Raw genomic sequence first — 15,199 nt, 5'->3', positions numbered from 1 at the left:
CCTCTCTTGTGTGCCCTGGAGGTCGATTGTTTCACTGTAGGAATGGTTCCTGCAATGTCACAACTGCTTAGAAGCTCTCTGCTTTAGAGGAAATGGCAGCACTTGGTGATTATCCCTACTAAAATGTATGACTCATCATTGTAAAGATGGCGTGGCTGCCCCACCCAGGCCCTGTTTACAAGTTTGCCACACCCATCCCCAGCTGCTTACTCTAGTTTACCAAAAGCCAGGACCGGCTCTGTTTATTTTATATTTAGCAGCTCTGAGTGCTGGCTGCTAACAGTTCGCAGCTGCACTCTTCTGTGGAGAACTGCTCTCAGCTGGTCGACACCTTACCCAGCCATGCCTGTGAAGTTGTACACACAATACAACCAATGACTGACTGCTATGGAAAGGTTGAGCATGGCTATTCAAAATATCTAGAATCACAAATGCTCTGAAATGATGCTTTTGAGCACTGATATGACACGCAAAAACGTGAATAACTTTTTGTGTGAATAATTCAGAATCTGCAAAACTCTGAAATCTCAATGCTTCTTGGAAGCAAGCATTCTAGACAAGAGATGCTTAGCCTATAGGAACAAAGACCCTTTGCCACAAGGAAGAAAACTCTGTGGTGTTATCCTTGCTCCAGAGTTCCTTGTAGGGTTAGGCTGATGCTAGCTAGACTTTTGCTAAAGGCAGATCATCACTTACCTTCCTTTACTCTCTTTTTTCTTTTCCTTGTTCCCCTTTTCCTAGGTATCTACCAACTACCCTCCAGAAGAAGTACTAACCGGAATGTAACACAGAGGAAAACTTCACCCATTAGTTATGAAAAGACAAATTCATTATAATTGAAAACAATATGGAGGTTCCTCTAGGGGTTTTTAATATGATGTATCATGCAACTCAGACATTTCACCTATGAATATATATCAAGGGCAATAATACTAACATCCTTAGCGAAATCTGCATAGCTATATTTACTATAACACTATTGACAACATCCAAGACATGCAGTCAACCTCAGTGTCTGTCAGTGGATGGATGAAGGGTTAAAGAACATAAGGAATATATACTCAATGGAACATTTTTCAGCCTTAAAATAAGAAGGTGCTGTTGTTTGTGACAACTTGAATAAACTAGGAAGATGTGATGATAAATAAAATAAGCAAGACTTTGAAAGTCAAAATACTGCAGGATTCAGATTTATCTTACATATGGTGTCGAGAAGGATGAGAAAGTCAAGGATATAGAAATAGAATAGTACTTGTCAGGAGAATGGGGAAGGGAAGAATTGGAGAAGTAGGTCAAACAATACCATGTTGCAGCTACATGGGCTATACATATTTATAAAATGTATAACATAAAACTCTAGTTAATAAAATATACTATAAATTTGTCAAAGTATAGATTTTAGATGTTTTTACCACAGAAAAAAGCTAACTGAGATAAAGGATATGTTAGGCTGCTTGACCGTAGTGACTATTTCACTTTATATATGTATGTATCCAAGCATCTTACAAATGATCTTTTCAAAAGCCTGTCTGACTCAACATTATATTACCTAATTCAATACTGTTAGTCAGCATTTGAGGACCTATCTCTGAAGCAAATGTTATAAAAATAACATAATTGATTTGGGATAAATTCAGACCTATGAAGGAACCAGGTGGACTAACTTAGATCTCTACCTCTCCTGCATTCCTCTCATCCCCAGTCTTATCCACAGTTCTGTAGCAGACTGCCTGCTGCAGCCTTCTACAGCCTCCCCTTTCTCTCTTTCCTCAACTTGAACAAATCACAACAATCTTATCCTCCAACTGTCCTTCATTTCACTCATTACTTTCCACCAGCCTCGAAATCCAGCAAGCATAGGTTAACTGCAGCCCCCCCCACACACACACCTCCCCACCTTTCCTCCTGCAAGGCTCATTCCCAGCTCTGTAGCTGCTTGCTGCTGCCTTGACTCCCTCCCTGTTCCCATCTCAGATCATACAAATCTTCCACTGTAACCTCCCCCAACCCCATCACTTTATTCTAGTCCTCAACTCCAGCAGGCCACTCTGGCCACGAAAGCAAGGAACCTATCTTCTGATCCTCACCTCTCCTTCTTTTCTTCCAAATCTAATTGCCCAGTCTCACCCCCAGGTCTGTAGCAGACGACACCTTGCAGTCAGTCTTCCCTTTTCTTCATCCTCCTTCCCCACTCATCTTGTTATCCTAGCCACCCCCTCCTTCTCCAGCAGGTATTTTCTGGAAACTGCCAGCCAAGTCCACCAGAAAAGCAAGTAGGCCAGCTATTAAAAGAGAAATATAAACACGGTCCCAACTACAAACCCTGTGATTTACAATGGTATACTGCCTGCAAGATACACTAGTGCAATGGTAGCACAACGCTTATGGGAGTAACCAACCAATAACTGGTTCAAATTAAGGCCCACTTCACAAAATGGAACCCGTACTGGACACTACCTTGGTGATGATGAACCTAACACTAGATAGCCCAGAGACCCGGAATAAAACCAAATAATACTGGTCTAAAATATTATAGCCATAAAATAACTCCTAATGACATTCTGCTATACTCACAGATCAGCCATCATCAGAGAAGCTTTCTCCAGTACCAGATGGGAACAAATACAGAGACCCACAACCAGAAAGTATGCAGAATGAGAGAAGTTGGAACACTCAGCCCAATATGGGATGTCTCCACCAAATTCCTTCCCGTAGGGACCAGGAAACCCTTCAGAGGAGAAGACAGAGTGTATGAGTCCGAAGGGATGGATGGAAGACACTAAGAAAACAGGGCCTTCTACATCAACGGGACTGATGCACCCCACAGAAACTGAAGCAGCAGGCACAGGGCCTGTACAAGTCTTCACCAGATGGGGTCCTAGAGCTGTAAGGAGAAGTGGACACATGCCCCCATCCCTAACCCAGAACCGACCTCATTGATAACCACTTGCACAGGAACATTTATTTTCTCACTGAGGAAAGAAACTACTCTTAAGGGTAAGCTGCGTGGGTCATTGGAGGCTCCTTGTCTTATAATTTCATATGAGGACTTTTCAAAAAGCTGTTTTATTTTATTTATATATGTATTTTCTCTGTTTTTACCCTACACCTCCACAGTACTTTTCCCTCCCTCATCTCTTTCCAATCCCTCCCCTTCGTCCCCCACCTCAGCTCCTCCACTCCCTCCTGCCCCCCGAACACCAATCCACTCCTCTCTTTCTCTTCAAAAAATGGTCAGGAGTCTCATGGAGATCAGCCAGCCATTAAAACTAGGCACCTCCTCTCCTATTAAGGCGACACAAGACAAGTCAGTAGGAGGAAAGGGTCCCAAAGGCTCACAACAGAGTCAGAGACAGCCTCTGCTCCCACTGTTAGAAGTCTCACAAGACCAAGACACCCAAAGTAATGTGTATTTTGCATATGTATTGTGGCTTCCGGTTTTGTGTTTCTATGGGATTCCTGAGTGGCTAGAGGTGTATGTGATAAATACCCTGAGTGGGTCTATATTTGTTTCTCGTGCCTTTTCCAGGGGTGTTTTCCTTCTGTTTGTTTGTTTAGTCTATTCTGATATATTAGCTTTTGTTTTATCTTATTTTACTGTATTATCCCACAGAAAACTGTTTATTTTGTTTTTAGTTTTGATGAGAGACAGAAAGGGAATGGATCCAGGTGGGAGGGGAGGTAGGAAGGCATGGGGAGAGAAAGCATTATCAGGTTATAATATGTGTGAAAAAAAATCTATCTTCATTGAAAAGATAAAAGTAGAATCAAGAATTAATGATAGCGTGATTTAAATAAATGATAGCACACCTGCCCAAAGTTCGAAGGTCAAGAAAAAGGAAGATGTTATCTACCCTTGAGCTTTTATGGTTGTGTGTGTGGTGTGGTGTGTGTGTGTGTGTATATATATGTGTGTTTCTTGTGTTTTTTCTTTTTCCTTTTTTAAAAATATATGCCTGCTTGTTTTTTTAAAGACAGAGAGATAGATGGGTGAACTTGGATGGGTAGGGAAGTGGAAAAATTTGGCACTGTAAATTTTTTTACTTCAAAAGTTCTGACACGTTTGTGACAAAGTGCGAAGTATGCAATAATTCTTCGTGTTTCTCCTACTTGATACAGATGTAAACACTGGGCAGAATGCACAGGGCTGATCTTTGAAGTCTCTGAAAAGTAAACAATCGTACTCAGATGGGGAACATGGGCGCTACCATAGTGATACTGATAACTTATCTTCACTTTGTTATCGATAGCCCAGGCTAGGAGCCTCAAATCTAGAAGTAAGCACTGAGGTAAAATACCTACTTTTTCTGTAAAGACAGAAAGATCTTGGGTGGGGCCTTCTATTTTAGCGTCAGTGAAAAAGAAATGTCTGGAGGCTCAGTGAAAGTTCAGACGCCCCTAGTTTGCCCGCATGTCTTCTCTGTTTCCTTGAGTTCTGGCCAATCTTGCACTCGAGCCATTTCCTGTTCCTTTGCCATCCTATTGTATATGGTCCCAGACATGGCACAGCAAAATTAGTTTAATCCTCAGATCAAACTCCTATGTATGCCACCCAGTGGCCTGTCCAGGACCTCAGCAGTTTTACCCTATGATTAGGTCTCGACAAATTTGGTATATTGTTTAATATACCTATCAGTTCATGGGTAGGTTTAAGAAATTGTTTCCCTAAGGCTTCCCAAAACTTCTCAATTTCTTTTCTTCCTTAAAGCTTATATTTTCAATTTTTGACTTCAGAAAAGTGGAGTAACAACCAATAATAATAATAATAATAATAATAATAATAATAATAATAATAATAAATGGTGAAAATGACAGAGATGATACAGATATCAAAGATTTAAAAACACCTATTATTTAAATATTCCAAGTATGGGCTGGCAAGATGGTCCAGAAGATGACGGTATCTACACTAAGCCTGATGACTCAAATTCCACCATTGAGATTCCCATGCGGGCATATTGAACCGACTCCCACAAGTTGTCTTCTGACCTCCAAATGTAGGCCATAGGATGTCCTCCCACATAAAATAAATTAAAATGTAATAAGAAATTGTAAAAGTACTCTTCGAAGGACCAGAAAATCTTCTTGAAGTAAATGGAAAGAGACAAAGTCAATAAAGAAATAGCATATGCATGGAGAAATCAAATGGATATTGTGAAAAGTGAAACTTAACCAACATTTAAAACTCCTAACCTGGGCTCAATGGGAAAAAGTAGCTCTTATAAAATAAGTAACAGAATAGTTCATTACCCAATAGCAACCTCAAATAGGAGCAACTCAAAGAAATCCATTCCCAGATGGACCAGAAGCAAACTGCTAAAACCCAGACGCAAAAAGTATCATTAAACAAGCAAAGAAATAATATAGTAACTACAAGAGAATAACAGTTGGAATATGAGAACTATTTCTCATTAGAATTCACACAAACCACAAAGAAGTTCTGGGAAAAAGAACTGTCAACTCAAATCCTTAAGGGAAAAACAGATATTCTCAGACGAAGATGAACAAAGAGACTTTGTTGTCAACAGACAGACATTTTCTGAGAGAAACGTTACTGGAAAATAGCATTCTGATATTTCAGGTGAGTATCAGAAATGAAAGAGAAGTCAATATCTTGACAGATACTATATTATTTCTACTTGAATTAGTTTTTTAAATTATTTCTTTTACTTTTTGAGATTAGAAAATAATTAAATCTTTTCCACTTCCTCTTTGTCCCTCCAACCCCCCATATCTTCCCCCATAGTCTCTTTCAGATTGATGGTATTTTATTATAAATTAATTATTATTTATTATTAATTAATCGTTATTGAACCACACAATTATTTAAATTATATTGGATGACTGAAAGTCAAACCAGTGACATTTTCTTTTTTTTTTTTCTTTTTCTCTTTTTTCCGGAGCTGGGGACCGAACCCAGGGCCTTGTGCTTGCTAGGCAAGCGCTCTACCACTGAGCTAAATCCCCAACCCTTGTCCTGCCTTTTAATTCTTTTTTTTTCTTTTTTTTCGGAGCTGGGGACCGAACCCAGGGCCTTGCGCTTGCTAGGCAGGCACTCTACCACTGAGCTAAATCCCCAGCCCCCCAGTGATATTTTCTGATGAGGTTTCCTTTTTTCTTTCTTCATCCTTTTCTTTAGACAAGTTCTCACTCTGTAACCCAAACTGATATAGTAGAAGTCTTCATTTAGCTTGGGCTTTCCTCAAAATCCTGGCACCCTCCTGCCCAGGGTCGTGAAATGTGTAAGATTAAGCCTTCCATCTTACGAAGAAACTGGGTATTGGAAACATAAGAAGGTAATTTACGACAGAATGTTCGCCGGGAGGCACCATAATGTTCTAAGTGCATATGAAACATTGAATTCTGCAGAGACTTTAATCTTAACTCCGAGAATTTAGTCTTAAATTCAGGAAGCAAACAATTCAACAGCTTAAGGAAGTCTCTAAAACGAATCAGATTCACTAAGCTCCTCTCCCTCTCCTCAAGCATATAAGGTGTAAGGACAGCTGAGTGACACTCAGACAAGCCAAGCTCCCCGAACAACTCAAAGACCAGCCAAGCTGCCTAGAAGAGGCTCAGAACAACTCAAATGCTTGGGAAAGCCGTCATCCTGGCAAGCTTCCTGCAGATAGTGCGCTGTGTGCCAGGATTTCAGCGTTTATGAGTTGTCACTCATGCTAAGGTGCTACTTTGTGGATTCAGCTGTGATTGCTTCATTTCTGCTCTTATAACTAACTCTTCACCTATATTCCTGGAAGTAATCCCAATCAAACACACTGGGTCTCCAAACTGAACTTAGTGATAACCTTACTTTGGTGTATCATTGGTACCCTATCTGGAGTGAGTAGATGTTTGTTCATGTTTCTCCAGGGGTAGTATCACATAAAAACAAGTCCTTTCAAGTGCTATGATTTCAGATGTAAGCCACTACACTGGGATTCAAATATTTGTCATTAATAATTATTTAACTATTCTTCTGCTTGAATTATTTTTTCCACAGAAATTTTATCTTATCCTACCTATATCACTACCTGAAATATTTTGTGAAATATTCAAATATTTGGTAACAGAATTTTCCAGACTCCTCTAGCCTAATGATTTACTTTACTACATATTTAAAGCATATTGTCCTCTTGTAGTGACTATTTAGGAATTTTAGTTTATTTAAAAAATACAGAAGTATTCTAAGAATGTTTTCATTTTATCTCAGGTGTGGAATATGGGGCTGCTCCAGATTGTCCACAGCATGTGTTTAGGATTTGCCTCATGATCTCGAAGAGGTATGAATTTGCCAACTGCAGATAGTCTCTGGGATTGCGTGACATTTGGGATTCTGGGGACTTTTCCAAGGGTACAGGAATGACAGGGCCTTGAGAAGGATGGTGGGTCCTTGGTTGATTGTTGGTTGCTATTGTTTGTAGTTTGTTAGGTAATCATGCTCAAAGAAGAAACCAGAAGGAATTAGGTATCCTGAAGGTGAAGATCAAGCTTGCCCCAAGAAATTCAACTGCCCTAATCCACAAGAACTAGTGTAACGATAATGTCATCACATTCCAACCCCCGACTGTACTCAGGTAGTTCTTTCCTTTTCTCTCTATTCTTCTTTTCTCTCCTATTTATTGTTAAAAGTTTGAAAGGGTGGAAGGAAAGGGGTGGGGAAGGGTGGAAGAAACAAGAATCCACAAAGTAGTAATAGACAGCTACATCCTGTCTTTAATGTTCCCTACTAGGTGCTTGACACTGTTCCTGGCAGATTTGTTTCCTAGAGCAAGATGGCTTGTTATATTTTATGCTATTAATTAAAAATATTATTAGTATATTTACACATGCATGAGCACACACTGGCATGGGAGTAGGGGTCAGAAGACAACTTGTGATGTAATTTTTCTACATTTACAAGGGTTCTTGGGACTAAGCTCACATTGCGAGGCTTGCATGGCAAATGCTTTTGCTTGCCCGGCTAGCTCATCAACCCTCCTTCATTAAGATTTGAGTCACGCCTACCTGCTATGATTGTTGATAGTTTACATGTTAAGATGAGACACCTCATGAAGTGTGCAGAGCATAATGTCTGGCACATAATAGTGCCTATTTGATTAGCATAGCTCCATTTTTCTTCATTTCCGTGCCTTGGAATAATTTTTACTAGAGAAATAGAGGGTAAGGCTTTAGGTCTCGACTAAGGCTTTATGAAGATACGTAATAATTTTGGCCTTAAGAAGAAGATGAGCTTTGTCAGAAAGAGAAAGGAAAGGAAGAAAGCCCCTCCTCCCACCCCATGCACTAGCAATAACATAGCATGAAAATAATCTTTGGAATCTCAGACAGCCAGAGATTGGATTAGTGAATAAAGAACACTTATTAAGTAGGAAGGATATTGATTTAGAATCTAGCCTTGAAGAAACACAATAGGAACGTCTTTACTTTTGTGTGCATGGGAACTGATCTCATTCTCTCTCTCTTATTACCAACCACATGAAGAAGCAGACAAACCTTCATTTGGATGCTTTTTTTGTAATTCAATTTTGTTCTTTCTCTTATTTCAACATCACTTCCCAGGACAACACTGTAATGCTAATGTTTGCTTATTTGGGAAGAAAGTTGGTTGAAATGAATATAACTCATACTAACAAATGTCTGACAGTGGGTTAACGCTTTTGGCCCATTAGCATCCATTAATCTTGGCTTTTTTTTTTAACTAAGAAAGGGGAAAGACTGTTGCATGATTGGATTTTCAGCATTTACATTGACATAGGAAGACTATGATTAGGAAAGCTACTTACTCAAATCATACCACAAAGATAATTTCCCATTTGATCTATGGATGGGAAGAACCAAGTGAGTAAGAATGCGTTGTAGTTTCTCTTGTGTACATGTGAGAGTTGAACCATAGGGTATAGCACTATAGCGATTCCTGCCTGATCCAGCCCCAGCTACAAAAGGCTACAAAACAACCCTAGCTACAGTCAACCAAACAAAGCCAAGGCCTACCCAAAGTGACATTAAAACCCCAGGGGGCAGAAGTATGACTCCAAACCACCCCTCAAACATTTGATGTTAGGGAAGATAAGATTCAAAATAGGAAGCGGTGAAGTTGAAGCGTTAAATTGTTGAGTAGAGCAAATACAGCAATGGACTTCTAGTGTTGAGGGGAAATTTTCAATAAATATCAGAATTGGTAGCAATGAGTATATGAAAGTTATGAAGCTATTAGAATAAAGAAATTATGAGACAAATTACCAGAGTAGGTAGTAAAACCACCATTTAAAGACTCATCAGATGGTCATTCATCTTTAAGACAGGATTTAAGAAAAATAATGAGATCTACCTTGTGTTACTGCTAAGAGATGAACTAAATTACCCATGAGAGGACTTTTCAAACCCAAGCGATTGTGTTTAAATGCTAAACTCCATATGCTAGAATAGAAATTAAATCCTGTAAGTATTCTCCTCAGAAAAAAAAGAACAAAGCATTCTTTACATGAGTAATGGTCTATTTACTCTTGTTTTCTTTGTCTTCATCCCTTCCAAATTAATGCTAGATCAAACCTATCTATAAAAATAATTTTCTCAATATCAATCCCTAAGAATGGGAATCTTGGCTTAATCTGCCAAGAATGACAAAGAAATTTCACTAGGTTTGGTATTTCTAAAGGTTTCCTAAACTTCATGTGGAGAAATATTCTGAGTCTGTACACAGAGATATGTGGATGCCTAGTCATGCCTGTCTTTCTCAGGCTGGGGAGTTAGAACACATTCATTGGGTATTTTCTATTCTTGCCAAAATAGCAATCCGAAGAAGATAGGTAATTAACTTTGATTTTAAATGATTATATTTTGATATTCTGAGGCATGTATGGTGTCTTTGCTATCAATAAAATTTGGTACATTGTATGATGGGCTCTTCTCAAGAATGTAACCATAGCAACTAGTATTTACTCAAGACAAAGAGCCAATAAAAGAGGAAAAGATAATAAACAAAAATTGCAAGAAACAGTTTCTGCAAATCTAGTAGCCTAAGGTTGAAAGTACAAGGTCTTATGTAAGAGAGAGCGGAAACCAAACTGGCATTATTACGGTCATGTACCACATTGCTTAGCTTAGCAGAGGACACAGATAGTCTTCCTCTAATATTGATTATAAAACTAATTTCACATCACACAGTTGAATCACCATCATAATACATTCCAAGAGATATGTCAATCATCACAAAGCTACATTGTCTATCTATAGCTTACCTGGAACTCTAGTCTGCTGTGTTCAGAAACATCTATTTCTTTTTGTCAGCCAGACATTCTCAGCTGCTGAATGACCTTCAAGGCTCAATAAGTAAGTCTTGGTTATAAAATCAAGTTGCAATCTTTTCAGGGAATTCAACCAGGGCTGTTTGAAGTCTGGAGTCAATATTCTCATCCTTGCTCTACCATTTAAAGTTATAGAAAACTCTTATGTCTTTCTGATGGTTGTTGTAATGAGAGACTCTACTATAGTGCATGTATTCCTTGCCTGCTATACTTAAGGAGAGAGAGAGAGAGAGAGAGAGAGAGAGAGAGAGAGAGAGAGAGAGAGAGAGTATAATAATATAATAGAAGTAAGGCGAAACTAACATATTGAAATCCAAAGATTTATCAAAAGAGAGAAAATAACTGAATGAACGAGAGGAATTATGGGACTTCCTTAAATAACTGGAAGAAAGTGGTGTTGGACTTGGAACAACATGGCAATCCAGAAAATCAGGGGCTGGCCAGGACAGATACAATGGTTATTATTTTCCTGCCCTAGTATCATCAACTATCCTCTTCCTAAAACTGGAAAACAAGAAGAGCTCTGCATAGAAGGCACATATGTCTTTGGGCAAATCCCAGGACAGAAGGTTGACCTTCAGATCAACAGGGGAGTTCATGTAGGCATGATGAAATTTAGCTGCTCTCAATCTAAGCATTCTCTAGTGTGTGCTGCATGAAATAATGAGGTTATGAGCAAGAGCACTAAAGTGTACAATGTGTTCTAACTGTGGGTTTGAGCTTGGATAAACAGACTTTTTTTATCTAGAAATATAATGTTAGACTGGGAGGTTATATCTACAGCACAAGAACCTTTACCGTTATTGTAGTGAACAACTGTGCTTAGATTGAATGACTAATTTCTGAAATGAGAAATGGAATTTGTTTAGAATTTAATATTTTACGAATTGCTCACCTTGGGTTTTAAGCAGTACTGCTATTTTCACTTTTGAAGAAAGTGGAATATCCTTTGAGCATTTAGCTAGATTTATATGTAAGATTGGATTGACTCAAATTAGTTTTTTACATGCACAAGCAGAAGAATATGCAAGTCTTGGGAATAACTAGTGTCTAGAATCTGGTACCAGAAAATGTTTGTGCTTAGTGAATGGGAATTTTATCCTAGTTATTCAGACCATCTTTCTTCCTTTTGCTCTTCATTAATTTCAATTATTTACAAACAACATATTATTAAATACAATTGTATGAAAACTTATGTCCAGTTGGATTTTAGTAACATTTTAAGTGATATATCTTGTAGTCTGCATTGTGAATATCTTAGTTTGCCTCTCTGTTGCTGTGATAAAACCCCTACAAAAATGTAACTTGGGGAGGAAAGCCTTGGGGGAACAAATGAAACTTGGGAGGGAAGAAGAGAGAGAAGGAGAGGGGAGAGGGAGAGAATTGGGAGAGGGAGATGGAGAGAATATGATAGTGAGGTGAACGTAGCACATTGAATGCCAAAGGTTTATCAAAAGAGAGTAAATAGGTGAATGAATGAGAGGAATTATGGGACTACGGTTACAGGAAAGAAGGGCAGAAACCAAAGCAAAGACCATGGAGGAGCACCATTAACTAACTGGCTTGTGTCTTCTGGGTTGATTATTAGATACATTTCTTATACCGCCCTGGCCCATATTCCTAGGTACAGCATCAGTCACAGTGAGCTGTGCCTGTCTACATGAGTTAGCAATTAAAACATTGCCCTTCACAGGCAAATTCTCAGTCGCATTTCCCTCTTCCAAGGTATGTCAAGATTAGCTATCACAATAAAGTAATGTGAAGTAAAAAAAATTCATAAGATCCTCATTAACATAGATAATGTCAATTAGGAAAGGTACTTCATTCTCCCACCACTAATACATATATAGGCTCTGTATTTTGAATCTTTATGTAACTTGCTAATATTGCTTGTTTCAAACCACACTGGGAAAACAGGCAGAAATATTTTATTCTTTTCTCTTGGGCCCAGAGCACAACTGAGTTTTCTCAGGAACTTAAAAAACTAATAATTTGTGAAATGTATGCTTTCTTATTTAATTATAGAAATATAAAATTGTGCCTTAAGAAGTCAGAAATGAATTTTCACCGAAGTGCCCAATACCCAAGCATTCTGCATTTATAACTGGACAGTGTAGAAGACTGGGAAATTAAAAGCCAGACAGGAGCAGCAATGAAGATTCCTCGTGAAGTGATAGAAATTGCTGGGGAAGTAATTTCATGCTCCCTAGATGGAACCATTCTGTGGTACATCTTCTACATCGCAAGTTAGCTAAGTTCTAAATATTTTAGGCTGTGTGGGCCACATTGTCTCTGTGTAATCATTCATCTCTGTGTTTAAGCATGAAGGGAATCACAATCAGTATATAAATGAATTAACGTGACTGGGTTCCATTAGAATTATTTGTAGACACTAAATTGTGACTCTCGTTTGATTCTATATGTTAGAAAATAGTTCCTTTTTGACATTAAAAACATTTTTATCTCATGGATTTAGTTCCAATGTTAAAGTTTTCTTCAAAAATGTCATATTAAAGGTTATGTTCCCATGATGGTACTGTTGGAAGGTGATACACACTTTAGTGAGAGTTTGAGTCATTTCTGCCTACAGAGGGGACTGTGGGATCCTAGCATGAACGCTTTCTCTTTGTTTCCTACCTCATGAAGTGAGTTTCCTCTACAATGTAATCCCTCCTTAATATACTACCTTATGGGGTGTAGAGATGGCTAGGCAGTTAAGAGCACCGACTGTTCTTCCAGAGGTTCTGAGTTGACTTCCCAGCAACCACATCATGGTAGCTCATAGTCATCTATAATGGGATCTGATGCCCTCTTCTGGTGTGTGTCTGAAGACAGCTACAGTGTACTCATATACATAAAATAAATAAATAAATCTTAATATATGCTACCTTACCAGAAATCAAGAACAGTGGGGTGGTCTGATAACAGACCCCAATTTTTTGAACCAAGATTAAACCTTTTGTCTTTATAAATTAACTATCATCATCTCAGATATTTCATTACAGTGCTAATTAACTGGATACTATGATATTGAATAAGCTATGTACAACCAGACTGGATTTGGCTCATTGATGTAGCTTCCCAGCCCTTGATCTGCACTGTCTTTCAAGGTTTCTCTTCAGATTCCACATTGCACTATCTCACTGGAAAACATCCCATCCTACTTTCCTTTCCTTTTGTTTATTTTTTTTAAAAAGATTTATTTATTTTTATTTCTATTTCTACGAATACTCTATAGCTGTCTTCAGACACAGCAGAAGAGGGCATCAGATCCCATTACAGATGGTTGTGAGCCACCATGTGGTTGCTGGGAATTGAACTCAGGACCTCTGAAGGAGCAGTCAGTGCTCTTAACTGCTGAGCCACCTCTCTAGCTCTTTCCTTTTCTTTCTTGTCTCATTTCCCACCTCATCCAGTAGTGTTCCCTGATTCACAGCCCTCTGAGCACTTGCTCTGAGGTCAGTTTACCAAGAAACAAAATTTAGACACTCAGTTTAGCTGGTTTAGTTGAGTGTTTGTGGCTTTGACACTTGTGAAAAAAAGGAAATGGTCTTGAAATCCTAAAAGTAAACCCACAAAAAGGCTTTTGCCAGTATATTCAGATTCATAGCATAATGGGTTAAAGAATGAGTGGGTTAACTTTTTATTATTCCAGTCTCCTGATTTGCATCAGAGGTAAAAGTGGGAGTGTTAATACCTGCAATGAGCCCAAGGCAGCCATTTCATCTTCCTGGGTTTATCAGCAGTGAGGACACCAAGGTTCTTCCTAGCAGCAGGTGCTGGTGACTCAGTCAGCTGAGCCATGTACCAGTCCACAGGAATCCAGGGGTGTTGGGCGGGATGATAACCATTGCAGCAATCTCGGTAGCCATGGGGATTTATGAAATGTGTTCCCTTCCCGAAGCTTCCTGCAAATAACCGAAGGCCTGAATTATTTCTAGATCAAGAACAGCAGGTGGGTAGACAGGGCATTCATTTTTGGGTCCCATCTCGCTCGTTTTATGGAGTAATTGCTTTTTCGGCAAATTGAAAAAGCTTTCCTCACCCTGTTCTCTGCTGTTCCAGATGGCTGTACCCTCTCAACCTGGCAGGTTCCTGCCTGTTGGCAGTGAGGCTGCGAACTTACTAAGTGCTGCATTTTCCAATCTTCAGACAAATGAAGCTGCGCAGACTCTGATTCAGCACAGCCTTCCCTGTTGAAACTAGGGGCCATGACTCGTGAACGACAGGGAGTTGTGTAAATCCATTTCAAGCTCTTCAATGTTGTGCTGATCGCTAAGGCTTTCATTAACCAGACTTATTTGCTATGCAACACGAAACAAAAGTATAATTGCAAACTTAAGAAAATACATAAAAAGCTGACAATCCTGTACCAGACCTGGATATTTACAAGTTCTCACAAAATCTTTCAAAAAATGCGTTGAAATCAGGTTTCTATTAGCACATCAGATCCATTGGGACTCCTTAACTGAGAAGGTACAGCTTAACTCCCTTTCATCATTGTTCTTTCTTTCAGCCCCAAATAGGAAGAAAATCTCTTTATTAAGATGCAAATTTTACATCAAGCATGAATCCAGAAAAGTAAGCTAGCACCGAGTTCTTTCTGAATCTAACTCTCTTGAGAGCCTGATTTTCAAATTCAAATACAGGGAGACTATTATCAGTGGGATTTTGGCAGGGCATAATTGCCCCCTTGAAATAAACAAGTTGGCAGTGTTGAAGAGAGGAAGTGGTTCTTATTTATTTTGTATGAGAATTAGGTTCCGCACACAAGTCCCTCTGAATACTAGGGCTTCAAATTATTTGGGTATGGTTTTCAAATGAAAAAGCTTCACAAAGCCAGGGAATGTTCTTGGTCACGGGGTCAGGGAAGTGTAACCATGGTAATAAAAGCC

At 38.9% G+C, this 15,199-nt stretch overlaps 1 protein-coding gene across 1 annotated transcript in view; it reads right to left on the bottom strand.

Annotated features, from left to right (window-relative positions):
* 4933416E14Rikl (RIKEN cDNA 4933416E14 gene like) overlaps positions 1-14,464 on the bottom strand; it is a 29,944-nt gene extending 15,480 nt beyond the window's left edge. The window contains 2 exon segments of the mRNA NM_001419523.1: positions 14,002-14,212; positions 14,350-14,464. The gene's annotated coding sequence lies outside the window, so the exon portion shown is untranslated.
* Between the last annotated feature and the right edge of the window lie 735 nt (positions 14,465-15,199).

Source organism: Rattus norvegicus, chromosome X, assembly GCF_021556685.1.
Source record: "Rattus norvegicus strain SHRSP/BbbUtx chromosome X, alternate assembly SHRSP_T2T, whole genome shotgun sequence".
NCBI lineage: Eukaryota > Metazoa > Chordata > Mammalia > Rodentia > Muridae > Rattus > Rattus norvegicus.
Note: the sequence above shows the minus strand (reverse complement) of the source record. Positions and strands in the feature narration are given on the sequence as shown.